Source organism: Sus scrofa, chromosome 17 (genome assembly GCF_054392235.1).
Source record: "Sus scrofa isolate SSC_HxYL_T2T_F1_AM1 chromosome 17, Sscrofa_HxYL_maternal_Yorkshire_Landrace_v2.0, whole genome shotgun sequence".
In the NCBI taxonomy this organism is placed as follows: domain Eukaryota; kingdom Metazoa; phylum Chordata; class Mammalia; order Artiodactyla; family Suidae; genus Sus; species Sus scrofa.
This window is the reverse complement of record NC_139399.1, coordinates 45,423,393-45,439,832: the sequence shown is the minus strand read 5'-3', so window position 1 is coordinate 45,439,832 and position 16,440 is coordinate 45,423,393. Positions and strand designations below refer to the sequence as shown.

General features: G+C 43.9%; 1 protein-coding gene across 1 annotated transcript in view; it reads right to left on the bottom strand.

The window, feature by feature from the left end:
- Positions 1–1,941: 1,941 nt before the first annotated feature.
- LOC146395273 (uncharacterized) overlaps positions 1,942–16,440 on the bottom strand; it is a 23,928-nt gene continuing 9,429 nt past the window's right edge. Inside the window, exon 3 of the transcript XR_014832207.1 lies at positions 1,942–2,065. The gene's annotated coding sequence lies outside the window, so the exon portion shown is untranslated. The remainder of the gene's footprint in view (positions 2,066–16,440) is intronic.

Below are 16,440 nucleotides of genomic sequence, written 5' to 3'. Positions count from 1 at the left end.
TGACAGTGCTGGATCCTTAACCCACTGAGCGAAGCCAGGGATGGAATCTGCATCCTCACGGTTTAGTCAGATTTGTTTCCACTGAGCCACAGCGGGAACTCCTTAAAAGATGAGGTTTTTTTTTTTTAAAAAGGTGATATAACTCCTGTCTGGCTTTTTCCCTTGGCATAGTCGACCTGTATTCAGCTAATATACTATGAGGAAACCAGGGCACATGGAGAAGCCAAGTACTGGTTTCCTGCTGACAGTCCCATGGAGATCCCAGCTGAAAGTCCCATCAACTGGCCATCATGTGAGTGAAGAGTCCTCAAGATGACACAATCCCAGCCACTGGCTAACTGCAAGCACAGACACCCTGACAAAACAATTGCCTGGCCAGGGAGTTCCCACTGTGGTGCAGTGGAAACGAATCCAACAAGTATCCTTGAGGATATAGGTTCGATCCCTAGGCTCACTCAGCAGGTCAGGGATCTGGCATTGCTGTGAGACTGTGGTGTAGGCTGCAGACTTGGTTTGGATCCTGCATTGTTGTAGCTGTGGCATAAGCCAGCAGCTGCAGCTCCAATTTGACTCCTAGCCTGGGAATTTCCATATGCCCTGGTTGCAGCCCTAAAAAGCCAAAAAAAAAAAAAAGCAAAAAATTAAAAAAATTTAAAAACTGCCCAGCTGAACTGCCTGTCCAATCAACTCCCTAATCCAAAAGATAGTAATAATAAATGATTGTTGTTGTTTTAAGCCAGTAATCCTAGATGATTTGTTACATAGCAATAGATACCAGATGCCAGGGCAGAAATTACCCACAACTAGCCTATACCATCATGGGGGAGGTGATGCCAAGCCCTTTATTCTCCTTCTGGACCCTCCTCTTCAACTTCCAAGATCCAGGATCTCAGAGCACAACCTTGATCATCTGATCCTCACACCACATGACCACTGACTCATCAATATCCTTATCTGTGAGCTCTTCAAGCCCCAGGCTTGCTCTCATCCATTGCTGACTCTGTGATGCTTCAGGCAAGTGCTCATCCCTCAGATTCCTCTTCTGTAATTAATATGCATAAGGATCTCAGTCCTATCCACCTTATTAGAAGGATATAAGGATCCATCCCAGAAGCTTGAGTTTATTATTAATTTTGGGGGGGGCATACCCATGGTATGTGGAGGTTCCTGAACCAGGGGTTGAATCTTTGCTACAGCAGTGATCCTATCCACAGCTGTGACAATGCTGGTTCCTTAACCTGCTGAGCCACCAGGGAACTCCTAAGGGATTATTATTATTGTGCTTGTATTTTAGGATCCTGAGTGGCAACCGGAAGATAGATAAATTGTAACTAACAAAGAATTCAGGAGGTCATGCAATGTAGAGGCATCTAGCATAGGGGCAAACAACTCAGTGGGTGCAATGCAAAGGAGAATGACAACCAATGTTCATTAGGATGATCCTGGACCATTGAGAAAAATCAGAGATGAGACTGGCAGAAAAACCGAAGTGGGCCAGGGAGGATATATGTTGGCCTGGAGAGTTTATATACAATCTAAAGAGGACAACGAGGAGTTCCCTTATGGCCCAGCAGGTAAAGAATCTGGCATTGTCCCTGCAGTGGCTTGGGTCACTGCCATGGCATGGGTTTGATCTGTGGCCTGGGAACTTGTGCATGCCAAGGATTTTCCAGCCACACTCCTAGAAGTTCCCAGGCCAGGAACTGAATCTGAGCCTCAGCTGAGGCAACTCCAGATCCTTAACAACTGTACCACATCAGGAACTCCCTGATAATTTTTCAAGAGAAGCTAGAAATACAGCTTTCCATATGAAATCTCCCAATTAAAGTGAATGGCAACTAACTCAAAATATCAGAAAACAGCTACAGGGCAAACATCCCAAGGATTACTGTGTTCAAACCTTTGCTTAAATTTATGCATCATCCATTCCAGTCCACAAACCTTAACCAGGCAGCAGTCCTGGGGCAGGCCTGGATGCTGGGAGGCTGGGATGCTGGGATCCTGAGATGCCCAAACTTTGGCAGCTGCTCTGGAGGAATTCACAGCCTTCTGAGCTTTCAATCCTCTGTGAAGAAGTTAGGGGCCTTGTAAACCAAGTATAATACAAAACAATCTTTAAAAGGAAAAAAAAGTTAGGGGCACATATAACACATTTTCTAAATCTGTGGGTCAAAAACAAAACAAAACTGTGTGATCCCTAAGGGCACTCTACCTGTAAGTTCTTGGGCAGAAGAGCACTGCACATTGGATAAAGGAAGCACCTTATTTAGATAAGTTTTGGAGGGAGAGGGAGGGTGACACTATATCGGTGCACCTATGAGTGTCCCCTTCAGTTGTAGAGGGAAAGAGAAGAAGGGTGAATATGTGTGGGAAGCAGAAGTGGTCACAGCCAAAGCAGCAGGGCTCTGGGGCCAAGAGCCTCGGCCCTGAGCAAGGAAGAGCTGGGTTCTGATCTTTACTCTGAGGCCTTTCACCCTCAGTTTTCTTATCTATAAAATGCAGTAAATAATGATTTTATCCCACAGGGTTGTTGAGGTGGTTAAATGGGATAATCTACTTAAAGGATTTAAAACAGTTCATGATGTGAGGTGCTATTTTTCCCCCCTTTTGTGCAAATGTTCCCACCCCTGGACAGTTTCTTCCTGCTTTTTCTGCCTAGCTTTTTCTGAAGACCCAAGTGGGTACCTTTTCCTCTGAGAAACCTCCACAGCCCCAGGCTGACCCCTCTGTCCACTCTGGACACTCTGCTCAGACCTGTCCCAGCATGGATGATCTGTGTGGGAGTGGCTGTCACAGGAAGGAAGCTCCTTGAAGGCAGGGGCCAGGTCTGAGTCACCCACTGGTGTTCCACTGAGCGATTCCCAGCAATGTTTTTGGAATGAATGCAAGGGAAGAAGAAGGGAGGAGCGGAGCATCACACAGAGTTTACACATCACTGGCTGAAGCTCCCTTGGGCCTCAGGGTCCTGGCAGTTAGTTAAAGCCCAGTCAACGGCTGAACCCAACAGAGTGTGGGTAAGAGTCTGAATACGTGTCAGTATGTGAGAATGTGAAATATGTGTGTGTGTATTTGGGTGTGACGGTGGGGAATGTATACAGGTGCTTTTTTTTTTTTTTCCTGCTTTTTGCTTTTGGGAATGTATACAGGTGTGAATGGACATGTGCAAGGGTTTGTATGACCGTATACACACATACACACACATGCTCACTAAGATGGCACTTAGGGGAGCAAGGTCTTTTCCTGTTCCTTCTTGGGTCCTAGCACTCTCAAATGAACGTAGGGTGGTGGGGGAGGGCATTATGGAAAGCAGGGTGGCACTGTGCTTATTAGCAGAGGTTCTAGACCAGACATCATTGGCACTTCCTAACTAGAAGCCTCAGTTTTTTTTAAATCTGTAAGATGGGTATAATTGCAGCACCTACCTTATAGAGTGGCACATAAGAAGTACTCAAATGTTAACTGATATCATTATTCTAGGTGTCACTATCAATACCCAGAGCAGATACTTCCACAGGCTAAAGACTCAAACCAAGTCAAAAGACTACCCTCTAGCCATGTCCATCAAAATTCTCTGAACCTTAGTTTCTTCTATGAGAGGTAGCAATAAAGTGCATTTTTTTAAGGGCCATACCTGCACATATGGAGGTTCCCCCAGGCTAGGGTTGAGTTGGAGCTTCACTCTCTGGCCTATGCCACAGGCACAGCAACACATGATCCAAGCCACATCTGCGACCTACATCACAGCTCACAGCAGCACCAGATCCTTAACCCACTCAGCAAAGCCAGGGACTGAACCTGCAACCTCATGGTTACTAGTCAGATTTGTTTCCGCTGCGCCACAATGGGAAGTCCTACATTTAAAAATGTTGCCCATCTCCCAGGGGTTTTATGTGAGATCACAGGGTGCGGCAGGCTGAAGCCAAAGCTAGGAGCAGGGTGCCCTCTCCTGGCACTACTGGGTAAAGATGGGCTCCAGACGGAGAGGCAGTTCGGAGGTGGGGGTGCTGTTGGGACTCCCAACAAAAGGAGCCCAGCAGAGGGGCAGCGTGCTGGGGAGCAGCCTCCTTCCTCTTTGTCGGCTGAACTCGTCCTTTCTCCACTTCAGGACGACCTCCGGACCCGGGGCAGCCCTGATTCAAGCTCTCAGAACATCCCATGTTCCGTGTCTATCTCTCCTCAAGGGAAAGGATCATCTGAGAAATGAAGAAGTAAAATCCCAGACCTCTGGGTTCCTAGGGTCCCTGGACCAGGCTCCCAGTAAGTGTTAGTATAACAGGATCATGGGAGCCTGGACTGGAATGCGAATTGAGTCAAGAGGACACCCAGTCTCAGTTGGGGACATAAGTCGGACTTGGGGAGCTTGTGACCCCCATCCCAAAGACAGCCAGGTCTGAGGGCTGAAGACGAGAAACACCACAACGCGGGCTCCTAGGCAGACATCTGGGAGTGTTAATTCATTCCACAAATATTGGGTGCTTTCCACGTGGCGGTCTGGGATGAGAAGCATTAAGTGGCAGCGTGGGGGAGAGGCTGTTCCAAGCTCTCTAAGAAAACCCCCGCTTCAGTACTCCACTGCCCAGCAGTGACATCAAAGCCAAAGCGGACCCAAGGGAAGTTCACAAACTTGAGGGGGCCTGGAGTTAGGGGCGTGGAAGGAACTGGGGAGAGGGGGAGACACCCTGATGGGGTGGAGCAGTGGGGGTGTCCCAGAACTGTATTCTTTTATCTCATCCCCCAAAGAAGACATCCTTGTCCTCAGCATCCCAATTAATCCCGAATCTGAGCAAGGCAGTCGGGAGGGCCCCTTGGCCAATGGACAGGCTCCTTCCCTCTCCGCCCCTCTCCGCCCCTCTCCACCCTCCAAGCTGGGGACCTAAATGTCGGCAAAAGCAAACAACTAAAGGGCGGGTTCAAAGGGCGGGCGATGAGGCCACAGGGCCTGGTCTGTCTCTGCCCATTGTTTCCCGGGCCCCTCAGCCTCCCCAGAGCCTGCTGCTGGCGCCAGGCTGGGGAGAAGGGGGGGTCTGACAATTATTTGTCCCCTGTGGCCTTCAGCAGAGTGGGCGGACAGCCCCTCCTCTAGCACTGTTAGTAGTTGTTTGTGAACACAGCCTGATACGTATGCATCTATTTATCTACATGCCTATGTATGAAAATAGGCAAAAACCTATTTGCAAGGTTTTTTTTTCTTTTTACACAATAACATACTAGGCCCACTGTTCTGCCAATCCTTTCTTTTTCCTTCACTTAATATTTCGTCTTGACAATGGATTGTTCCATATCTATAAATAAACATCACCTTTTTAAAAAGGGGCCACCCAAAGTATTCTACCCTGTAGCCAATATTATCATTTATTTAAAAAATATCCTACTGGTGGATGTTTAGACTATTTCCAATCTTTCGCTCTTAATGTCATTTCAACTCATGTTCTCATATCTTTGGGATAAATTCCTAGAAGTGGAACTGCTTGGGCAAAGGGTATGTGAGTTTGTAATCTTGTTAGCTATTACAGAGTGTTGCTCATGAAAACTGGACCAATGTACAACATGAAAAGCAATGCGTGAAGGGACCTGCTTCTCCACAGCTTCACCAACAGAAAACTAACAGTTATCACACTTTAATTTTTATCAGTCTGATAGTAAACTTAAAAGGAAAAATTATTAACCCCCCACCCCACCCCCAAACCACAGGGAGCGCCTGGATTCCACCTTTATTTGGCACTAATAAGAGATCTCTTTCCCTCCCTGATTTATTTTGTTTCTTTTTCATCATATAATGATAAAAGAGTCAATCTATCAAGAAGACAAAGCAGGAGTTCCCATCATGGCTCAGTGGTTAACGAATCTGACTAGGAACCATGAGGTTGTAGGTTCAATCCCTGGCCTTGCCCAGTGGGTTAAAGATCCAGTGTTGCCGTAAGCTGTGGTGTAGGTTGCAGACGCGGCTCAGATCCCGCGTTGCTGTGGCTCTGGCGTAGGCCGGTGGCTACAGCTCCGATTAGACCCCTAGCCTGGGAACCCCCATATGTGGCGGGAGCGGCCCAAGAAATAGCAAAAAGACAAAAAAAAAAAAAAATGAGTTCCTGTCATGGCGCAGTGGAAACGAATCTGACTAGGAACCATGAGGTTGTGGGTTCAATCCCTGGCCTCAATCAATGGGTAAAGGATCCAGCGTTGCTGTGAGCTAAGGTGTAGGTTGCAGATGCAGCTCGGATCTGGCGTTGCTATGGCTGTGGTGCAGGCTGGCAGCTGTAGCGCCAATTAGACCCTAAGCCCGGGAACCCCTATATGCTGCAGGCATGGCCCTAAAAGGACAAAAGACAAAAAAAAAAAAAAAAAGAAAGAAAAGAAAATGGGCAAAAAACATGAAAGAGATATTTCACCAAAGAGGCTATACAAATGGTGAATATACATATGAAAAAAACGTTCAACATCAGGGAAATGCGAATTAAAATCACAATGAAGTATTACTATACATCTATCAAAATGGCTAAACTAAAACAGTGACACCCCAAATGGTGGAGAGGGTGTGGAGAAACTGAATCACTCTTACATTGCTAATGGGCAATGGAAAACAATTTGGCATAAAACAAAATATGCAACTTCCTTACAACCCAACAATTGCACTTCTGAAAAAATGAAAACTTATATTCACATGAAAACCTGTACACAAATATTCATAGCAGCTTTATCTCTAAGAGTCAAAAACTCAAAACAACCCAGATGTCTTTCAGTGAGTGACTGGTTAAACAAAGTAGTGCACCCATACCAAGGAATACTACTCAGCAATAAAAAGGAATGAACTACTGATAGGTGTAGGAACCTGGATGAATCCCCAGAGGATTATTGGAAAATTGGAAATGTCAGTCTGCCCAGCATGTTATATAGTATATGATTCCAGTTACATAACATTCTTGAAATGATAAAGGAGTTCCTGCTGTGGTGCAACAGGATTGCAGGCATCTTGCAAGTGCTGGATGCAGGTTCGATCCCCTGCCCGGTAGAGTAGATTAGGGAATCTGGCATTGCCACCACTGTGGCTTGGGTGGTAGCTACCGGCTTGGATCTGATCCCTGGCCCAGGAACTCCATGTGCTGCTGGTGGCAAAAAAAAAAAAAAAAAAAAAAAAAAAAAATTAGAGAGATGGACCAGGGATTGCCAGGAGTTAAGAAGGGGATAGGGGACCTCATCAAACTGAAAAGCTTTTGCACAGCAAAGGAAACCCAAAAGAAAACAAAAAGACAACTTACAGAATGGGAGAAAACAGTTTCAAATGATGCAACTGACAAGGGCTTAATCTCTAGAATATATAAACAACTTATACAACCTAACAGCAAAAAAACCAATCAATCAATGGAAAAATGGGCAAAAGACCTGAATAGACATTTCTCCAAAGAAGATATACAGATGGCCAACAAATACATGAAAAAAATGCTCAACATCGCTGATTATAAGAGAAATGCAAATCAAAACTACCATGAGATATCACTTCACACCAGTCAGAATGGCCATCATTAATAAATCCATAAATAACAAGTGCTGGAGGGGCTGTGGAGAAAAGGGAACCCTCCTGCACTGTTGGTGGGAATGTAAACTGGTACAGCCACTATGGAGAACAGTTTGGAGATACCTTAGAAATCTATACATAGAACTTCCATATGACCCCGCCATCCCACTCTTGGGCATCTATCCGGACAAAACTCTACTTGAAAGAGACACGTGCACCCCCATGTTCATTGCAGCACTATTCACAATAGCCGGGACATGGAAACAACCCAAATGTCCACCGACAGATGATTGGATTCGGAAGATGTGGTATGTATACACAATGGAATACTACTCAGCCATAAAAAAGAATGACATAATGCCATTTGCAGCAACATGGATGGAACTAGAGAATCTCATACTGAGTGAAATGAGCCAGAAAGACAAAGACAAATACCATATGATATCACTTATAACTGGAATCTAATATCCAGCACAAATGAACATCTCCTCAGAAAAGAAAATCATGGACTTGGAGAAGAGACTTGTGGCTGCCTGATGGGAGGGGGAGGGAGTGGGAGGGATCGGAAGCTTGGGCTTATCAGACACAACTTAGAATAGATTTACAAGGAGATCCTGCTGAATAGCATTGAGAACTTTGTCTAGATACTCATGTTGCAACAGAAGAAAAGGTGGGGGAAAAAATGTAATTGTAATGTATACATGTAAGGATAACCCCGACCCCCTTGCTGTACAGTGGGAAAATAAAAAAAAATTATGAAAAAAAAAATAAAATAAGTAAAAAAAAAGAAGGGGATAGGTGTAGAGGAGAAGTGGGTATGGCTATAAAAATGCAACATGAGGGATTCTTGCGGTGATGGAAATGCTCTGTATCTTGACCATATCATTGTCAGAATCTTGATTGTGATTTTTGTACATTGTTTTGCAAGATTTACCATTGAGGGAAACTGGGTAAAAGGACCATGGAACCTCTCTGTACTATTTCTTTCTTTTTTTTTTTTTTTTTTTTTTTTGGTCTTTTTTTTTTGCTATTTCTTGGGCCGCTCCCACAGCATATGGAGGTTCCCAGGCTAGGGGTCGAATCGGAGCTGTAGCTGTCCGCCTACGCCAGAGCCACAGCAACGCAGGATCCGAGCCACGTCTGCAACCCATACCACAGCTCACGGCAATGCCGGATCGTTAACCCACTGAGCAAGGCCAGGGATTGAACCCGCAACCTCATGGTTCCTAGTCGGATTCATTAACCACTGCACCACGACGGGAACTCCAAGGCTGTACTATTTCTTACAACTGCATGTGAATCTATATTTATCTCAAATTAACAAGTTTAATTAACAAGTAATAATGCTAGAGTTCTCTTATGGCAAAGTGGGTTAAGATCTGGTGTTGTCACTGCAGTGGCTCGGATTGGTGCTGGGTGCAGTTTCAATCCCTGGCCCAGGAATTGCCACGTGTTGCGGGTGTGACCAAAAAAGAGAAAAAAAAATAATGCTTATTGTTGGGGAGAGTACGGCAAAATTTTTTCACCCAATAAATTAGAAAATATTTGAAATATGAAATTATACTCAATTTTGGAGAGTATCAATACCAGGAACCAAATTTCGAAGGTAATTAATTTGGCAAATTCAATCTTTGACAAAAAGACTTTGACAAAAATTGACATTCCTTAAGCAAGTTTTTGTTTTTTTTTTTTTTTGTCTTTTTATGGCCATACCAGTGGTACATGGAGATTCCTAGGCTAGGGGTTGAATTGGAGCTGTAGCCGCTGGCCTACGCCAGTCATAGCAACTCTGGATCCGAGGTTCGTCTGCCACCTACACCACAGGTCACGGCAACACTGAGTGAGGCCAGGGATCAAACCTGCATCCTCATGGATACTGGTTGGGTTCATTAACCACTGAGCCATGACGGGAACTCCAAAAGTAATTCTATTTCTACAAATTTACATGAAGCCATAATGCATCAGAGGGGGGACATGTTGATGTGTATTTATATTAAGTGAAACTGAAATGAGAGGAATTTGGTTATATAAACTGTGATATTTCCATAGGCTGGAATATTCTGTAGTGAGAGAAACTGCCTAGGAGTTAAGAGCTGATTCTGGAGTTTGACTGGGTTCAAATTCTAGCTCCTTTTCTTATTAGCTGCGTTAACTATGGGCAAGTTATGAAACTTCGCTGTGCCAGTTTCCTCATTTGCAATATGTAAAAAACCTACTTAATGCTGTTATGAGGATTAAATGAGTTCTTTTGTTTTTTTGAGAGGCCACACCCTTGGCATATGGAAGTTCCCAGGCTAGACACTGAATTGGAGCTGGAGCTGCTGGCCTATGCCACATCCACAGCAACAAGATCCACATCCACAGCCCTGTCTGTGATCTACATCGCAGCTTACTGTGATGCCAGATCCTACTGAGGGAGGCCAGGGATCCAACCCATATCCTCATGGATATTAGTCAGGTTCTTAACCCACTGAGCCACAATGGGATCTCTGAATGAGTTACTATTTACAAAGGACTTTGAATACAACCAGGCACAAATTGAGAGCGTTTTGAAGCTAGCTCATGTGATAAGTTGAAAAAAAGAGGTATGAGAATATGTCTATAGGAATTCCCTGGTGGCACAGCAGGTTAAGGATCTGGCATTGTCATTGCTGTGGCTCAGGTCACTGCTGTGACATTGGTTCAATCCCTTGCCCAGGAACTTCCATACACCGTGGGTGCGGCCAGAAAAAAATCCCACGCAGCAAAAATCGAACCACAAAAAATCCCCAAGAACATCGCTATACAATATGATTTCAAATACATAAAACATGTAAAAGTGGTAACAGTAATGATCTCTGAATTACAGTTTTTATACTTTTCTGTTTTCTACATTATATACATCTGTTTAATAGAAAAAGTTATTAACTTTTCAATGTGAGAAAATGGATTCGACAGTGCTTTGCAACCTGGACAGCGCTGTACTCATGTGAAGATATTTTTTGATTAGCACCAACCCTCTGAGTTGATATTATTATTATGATTCCCACTTTACAGTAAGAAAAATTGAGGCTCAGAAAGGTGATATGCCTCCCCAGGATCTACAGCAGGAGTGTCAAAAATGAGGTAAGAAGCATTAGAGGCAATGGGAGAGGTGGCAGTTATCTCTACCACAGAATGTGTCAGTGATGGGGGTTGTGGAAATTGCCTCTGAAGAAACAAATGGAATATAAAGCATCTCACACTAGGCTACATAGATCCAAATGGATCATCAGAACCTTTCAGTGGGATGTTCTCACTAGATTTATTCTGGAACAGGAAAGCTTTAGTTCCAATGGTAAATAAATGTACATTTAAATTATGCATCATTTTCACTTACCAAATTAGCAAAAAAAAAGAAAGAAAAAAGAAAAGAAGGATATTATAAATGATGATGGACATGTCGTGACAAACTCAGAAACTGCAGATGACTTTTAGAAAACAACAGGGCAATAAATCAGGAGGACCTTTTAAAATGCTTATATCCTTTGGTCAAGTTACTTCGAATTCTAGGATTTTTCCCTCCAAGAAAATGATCCACTTTGTCTAGATACTCATGTTGCAACAGAACAAAGGGTGGGGGAAAAAATGTAATTGTAATGTATACATGTAAGGATAACCTGACCCCCTTGCTGTACAGTGGGGGAAAAAAAAAAAAAGAATTAGCAGATTGGGGATGTATCTGCACAGAAAAAAAGAAAAAAAGAAAAAAAAAAGAAAATGATCCAAAATATACAGGAAATTCTGCATGAATGAACAACTCACTGTACTTATAGCGAAAAAATGGAAAGACCCTATTATTCCATGAGAGTGGTGTGATATATCCACTTCATGTGCACTGTAAAATACCTTATCCTCAAAAATATTCTCTTTTCTTGCTGGAGTATAGGTTACATGGATGTAGGCATTTGTTAAAATTCATCTAGACTGTATTTAAGTTCTGTGCTATCATTGTATAAAAATTATACCTCAAGTAAAAATGAAAAAAGGTCACATATTGTGTGATTTAATTTATACGAAATGTCCAGAATAGGTAAACCTATTGAAACATAAAGTGCATTGGTTAGTGGTTGCCAGGGGCTAGTGGGAGGGAAGAATAGGAATTGACTGCTATTGGGTGGAAGATTTCTTTTTTTTCCTTTTTTTTTTTCTGGCTGTTCCTTTGTCATGTGGAAGCTCCTGGGCCAGGACTGACCCAAGCCACCACAGTGACAAGCCAGTTCTGCTGTGCCACAAGGGAACTTCTGAAACCACATTTTAAAATGGTGAATTTTGGAGTTCCTGTCATGGCTCAGTGGTTAACGAATCATGAGGTTGCAGGTTTGATCCCTGGCCTTGCTCAGTGGGTTAAGGATCCCGTGTTGCTGTGAGCTGTAGGTTGCAGACGTGGCTTGGATCCCGCATGGCTGTGGCTATGGCGTAGGCCGGTGGCTACAGCTCTAATTCGACCCCCAGCCTGGGAACCTCTATATGCCGCAGGATCGGCACTAGAAAAGGCAAAAAGACAAAAATAAAATAAATAAATAAATAAAAATAAAATGGTGAATTTTATGGTTTGTGAATATCTCAAAAATTGAAAAGGAAAATTTTTTTTTTCTTTTTTTGGTCTTTTTAGGGCCGCCAGATCCTTAACCCACCGAGTGAGGCCAGGGATTGAACCCGAAACCTCATGGTTCCCAGTCAGATTCGTTTCTGCTGCACCATGATGGGAACTCTTGAAAAGGAAAATTATCTTCATATAGCAACATAAAAATTATATATATAAGTATATATTATGTATATAAAATTTATCTACCTATTTTTTTTTTTTTTTTTTTTTTTTTTTTGGCCGAGCCTGTGGCATGCAGAAGTTCCCTGACCAGGGATGGATCTTGCACCCTAGCAGTGATCCTTAACCTGTTAGATCACCAGGGAACTTCTATAAAATCTATATATTAGAGATAAAAATGATAGGAAAAAAAGATAAAAACTATGGTAAATGGTGAGAGCACTGTGGGGCAAGTGGGAGGAGGATCCGCTGTCTACGTCAGACCCTTCTGTACCCCACTTCGGATTCTTTTAAACTCACCTGGCTCGCAGACCAGACTTGCTATTGGAAATTGATTCTGCATAAGGTCCTACTAGTTCTGTGCAGTGCATCCCTGGCTGTGCCTGGCCCACACCTTTAGCTCATGTGCTAAGGCTGGTTGCTCAGAGCGTTTGTATGCAGCTCCTGGAAGTTCAGTGGGTTAATGACCTGTGGGGAGAGATCTGGACCTTTTGGGGTTGCAAGCTGGTGGATAAATATTTCCCCCTTTTTTCCCTCAAATGAGTGATATGACTAGGGTATCTTTGCATGGATGTTATGGTCTCAAAGTCTCATGGACATAGGAGTCCAGTGGACGCACGATGTGTGGAGTTTAGCAAGACAAAGCCAGTACAAACTGGAAATTGACTTGACACAGAAAAACCTTAACCAAGGGACCCTAGCATGTCTTCCTCATGTTACGTATCTGTACTAGCCCAACATGCTGAAAATGTAGAAGGAAAGGGAAAGATGGGAAAATCCATAGTTCTTTTTCTTTTCTGTCCCTCCTTATTCATTGGCAAGCTAAAGGCAGAGTGTTGATAAAATGTGCACATACCAAAAAGTAAAATGAGGGAGTCCCTATAGTGGTGCATCGGAAAGAAATGAATCCGACTAGTATCCATGAGGATGCAGGTTCGATCCCTGGCCTTAATCAGTGGACTGGGGATTCCGCATTGCTGTGAGCTGTGGTTTAGTTCGGCAGCTGTAGCTCTGATTCAACCTTTAGCCTGAAAACATCCGTATGCCACAGGTGGGGCCCTAAAAGGCCAAAAAAAAAAAAAAAAAAGAAAAAAACCCATAAAAGTAAAATGAAATCGTTTTTGTGCAGTGTTTCCTCTTTCTGGTTAGAACAAAACACATATGCAAGTACAAGTTGTGAAATATAAATTGCATAATTTTGGTGATTCTATATATGAGCTAGACGCTCTTATATTTATCTTTAAAAGTGGCATTGTAAAATATAAAGATTAATCGTAAAATTTAAATTACATTTTTCTTTAGTTAGGCTGACATTAAATAGCAAATCAAGTCAAGAGAGGAACTTCAGAAGAGTAGGGAAGCTCTATATTTTATTATCTTTTTTTTTTGCTTTTTAGGGCCAAACCCTTGGCATATGGAAGTTACCAGGCTAGGAGTCGAATTGGAACTGCAGCAGCCAGCCTATGCCACAGCAATAGCAACGCCAGATCTGAGCCTCATCTGTGACCTACACCACAGCTTACGGCAATGCCAGATCCTTTAACCCACTGAGCAAGGCCAGGGATCGAACCCATATCCTCATAGATACTACTCAGATTCATTTCCACTGCACCACAAGGGGAACTCCTATTTTAGTATCTTTGATGGCATTCCCCTCATTCCTCACCTTTGAACTAGGGTTCTGCATTTTCTTTTTTTCTTTTTTAATTTTTAATTTTAATTTTGGGCCACACCTGTGGCATGTGGAAGTTCCGGGGCCAGGGATCAAACCCATGCCACAGCAGTGACCAGAGCCACTGCAGTGACAGTGCTAGATCCTTAACCTGCTGCACCACAAGAGAACTCCAAGGGCTTGGCATTTTCATTTGTACAGGGTCCTGCAAATTACGTAGCAAGTTGTGGATAGAGAAACACATTTCATTCAATTCCTCAGGTTCTTCCATGGTGGGATTCGGCAGCCCAGAGTGGTGGCCAGCCCACCAATACAGCTGCCCACTGCTCCCTCGCCCTCCCTCAGTCTGCACCGCTGGATCACACACCCCAAAAGTCTTACACTTAAAGCCTCTGTTATGAGTTCTACTTTCTATGAGACTCAGGCTAAGACAGGTACTTGTTTACCCTTTCTCTATTTTTCTACTTTTCTACATTAGAATGAAAAATAAATTTGACTTAATGTCAAAAGCTAAAATGTAACTATGTTCGTTCATTCGATCAATCAACCATACAACAAATTAACCGTCAGCTATATGCCAGGATGATTTTTTTTTTCTTTTTTTTTAGGGCCACACCTGTAGTTCCCAGGCCAGGGGCCTAATCAGAGCTACAACTGTTGGCCTACGCCACAGCCACGAGCATCGCCAGATCCGAGCCACATCTGTGAGCCACACCATAGCTCATGGCAATGCTGGATCTTTAATCCACTGAGCAAGGCCAGGGATCGAACTCGAAACCTCATGGCTCCTAGTCGGATTCATTTCCGCTGTGCCACGATGGGAACTCCCCAGGATGATTTTCCTAGGAGCCCAAGGGAGCAGAATAGGGCTGACGACATTGCTGCAATGGGAAACACAGTGTCTTAGGTTGGGAGGGACTTCAAAAGCCACTGAGGGCTTCCTTCTTCCCACTGAGTCACAGAAAAATGATAATAAAGCAAGCTACATTTTGGCATACCTGATTTACAAGGAAGAGCAGTAGCTTGTACAAAGGATCAGGAAGAACTTTAAGCAGAGGAAACAGCATGTGCAAAGGCCTTTGGGCAGGATAAACAAATACTCCTCTGAAATTGCTTGCTCATTTATTTATTTTTTACTTTCCACCCCAGGCCCACTAGAATGCAAATGCCAGCTGGGTCTGGCTTGATCACAGCTTCATTCTCAGAAAGCTAGCTCCATGCCTGGCAGACAACAGAACTCGATCAATACTTAATGAATGAATAAATAACTTCACCTTGTTTTGTTTTGTTTCTTCTTTTTATGGGCACACGTGGGGCATATGGAGATTCCCAGACTAGGAATCAAACCTGCACCTCCACAGTGACCTGAGCCACTGCAGCCAGCTGGATTCTTTTTTCTTTTCTTTTCTTTCTTTTTTCTTTTTTTCTGGTCTTTTTAAGGCCACAACCACAGCATAGGGAGGTTCCCAGGCTAGGGGTCAAATTTGAGCTGTAGTCGCCACTGGCCTACACCCCAGCCACAGCAACGCCAGATTTGAGCTGTGTCTGTGACCTAAACCACAGCTCACAGCAATACTGGATTGATGACCCACTGAGCAAGGCCAGGGATCGAAACTGAATCCTCATGGATACTGCTTCTGCTGTGATACAACGGGAACTCCTGCAGCCGGATTCTTAACCCAATACGCCACAGTGGGAACTCCAACTTCTGGTTTTTATAAATACTTATATTATTATTATTATTATTACTTTGCTTTCTAGGGCTCACTGCGGCACGTGTAAGTTCCCAGGCTAAGGGTCAAATGGAAGCCACAGCTGCTGGCCTATACCACAGCCACAGAAATGTGGGATCCGAGCCACGTCTGTTACCTACACCACAGCCTACTGGCAAGATGGGATCCTCAACCCGCTGAGCGAGGCCAGGGACTGAACCCACATAATCATGGTTACCGGTCGGATTTGTTTCTACTACACTACATTGGGAACTCCCAATACTTATTATTTTAGAAATTAACCAGGGCCTGTACTGGATCCTGGGGCTAAAGAGAGAAGGAGCACCCCCTCCCCGCCCCGCAAAGATGGTATAAAACAATGTGTAAAGCATAGCGCTGGAGTTGCACTAGGAATTTTGTGGGCGCACAGAAGGGTTATCTATCCTGGCCAGGGGGGTGAAGAAAGGGCTGGGACTTAAAGGACAAGTGGGATTTAGACAGGAAGACTGGGGTCAGGGAGCATCCAGGGAGAAAGCGAAGAGTATCAAGGCAGGAAAGAACACAGTGGGCATGTGAGAACCATCCCTAAGTTTTGGGTTGCTATCACGCGGACTGTGATGCTATTGGCAAGGAGACAAGGTGAGGTAGATGAGTAGGGTCCACACCAGGGAGGGCCTTGAAGCCCAGACTAAGGTGCTTGGACCTTCTCCTGAGGCCAGTGTCTCCAAAAGTTTTGTTCGAATGAATTTACTATACCTGTATT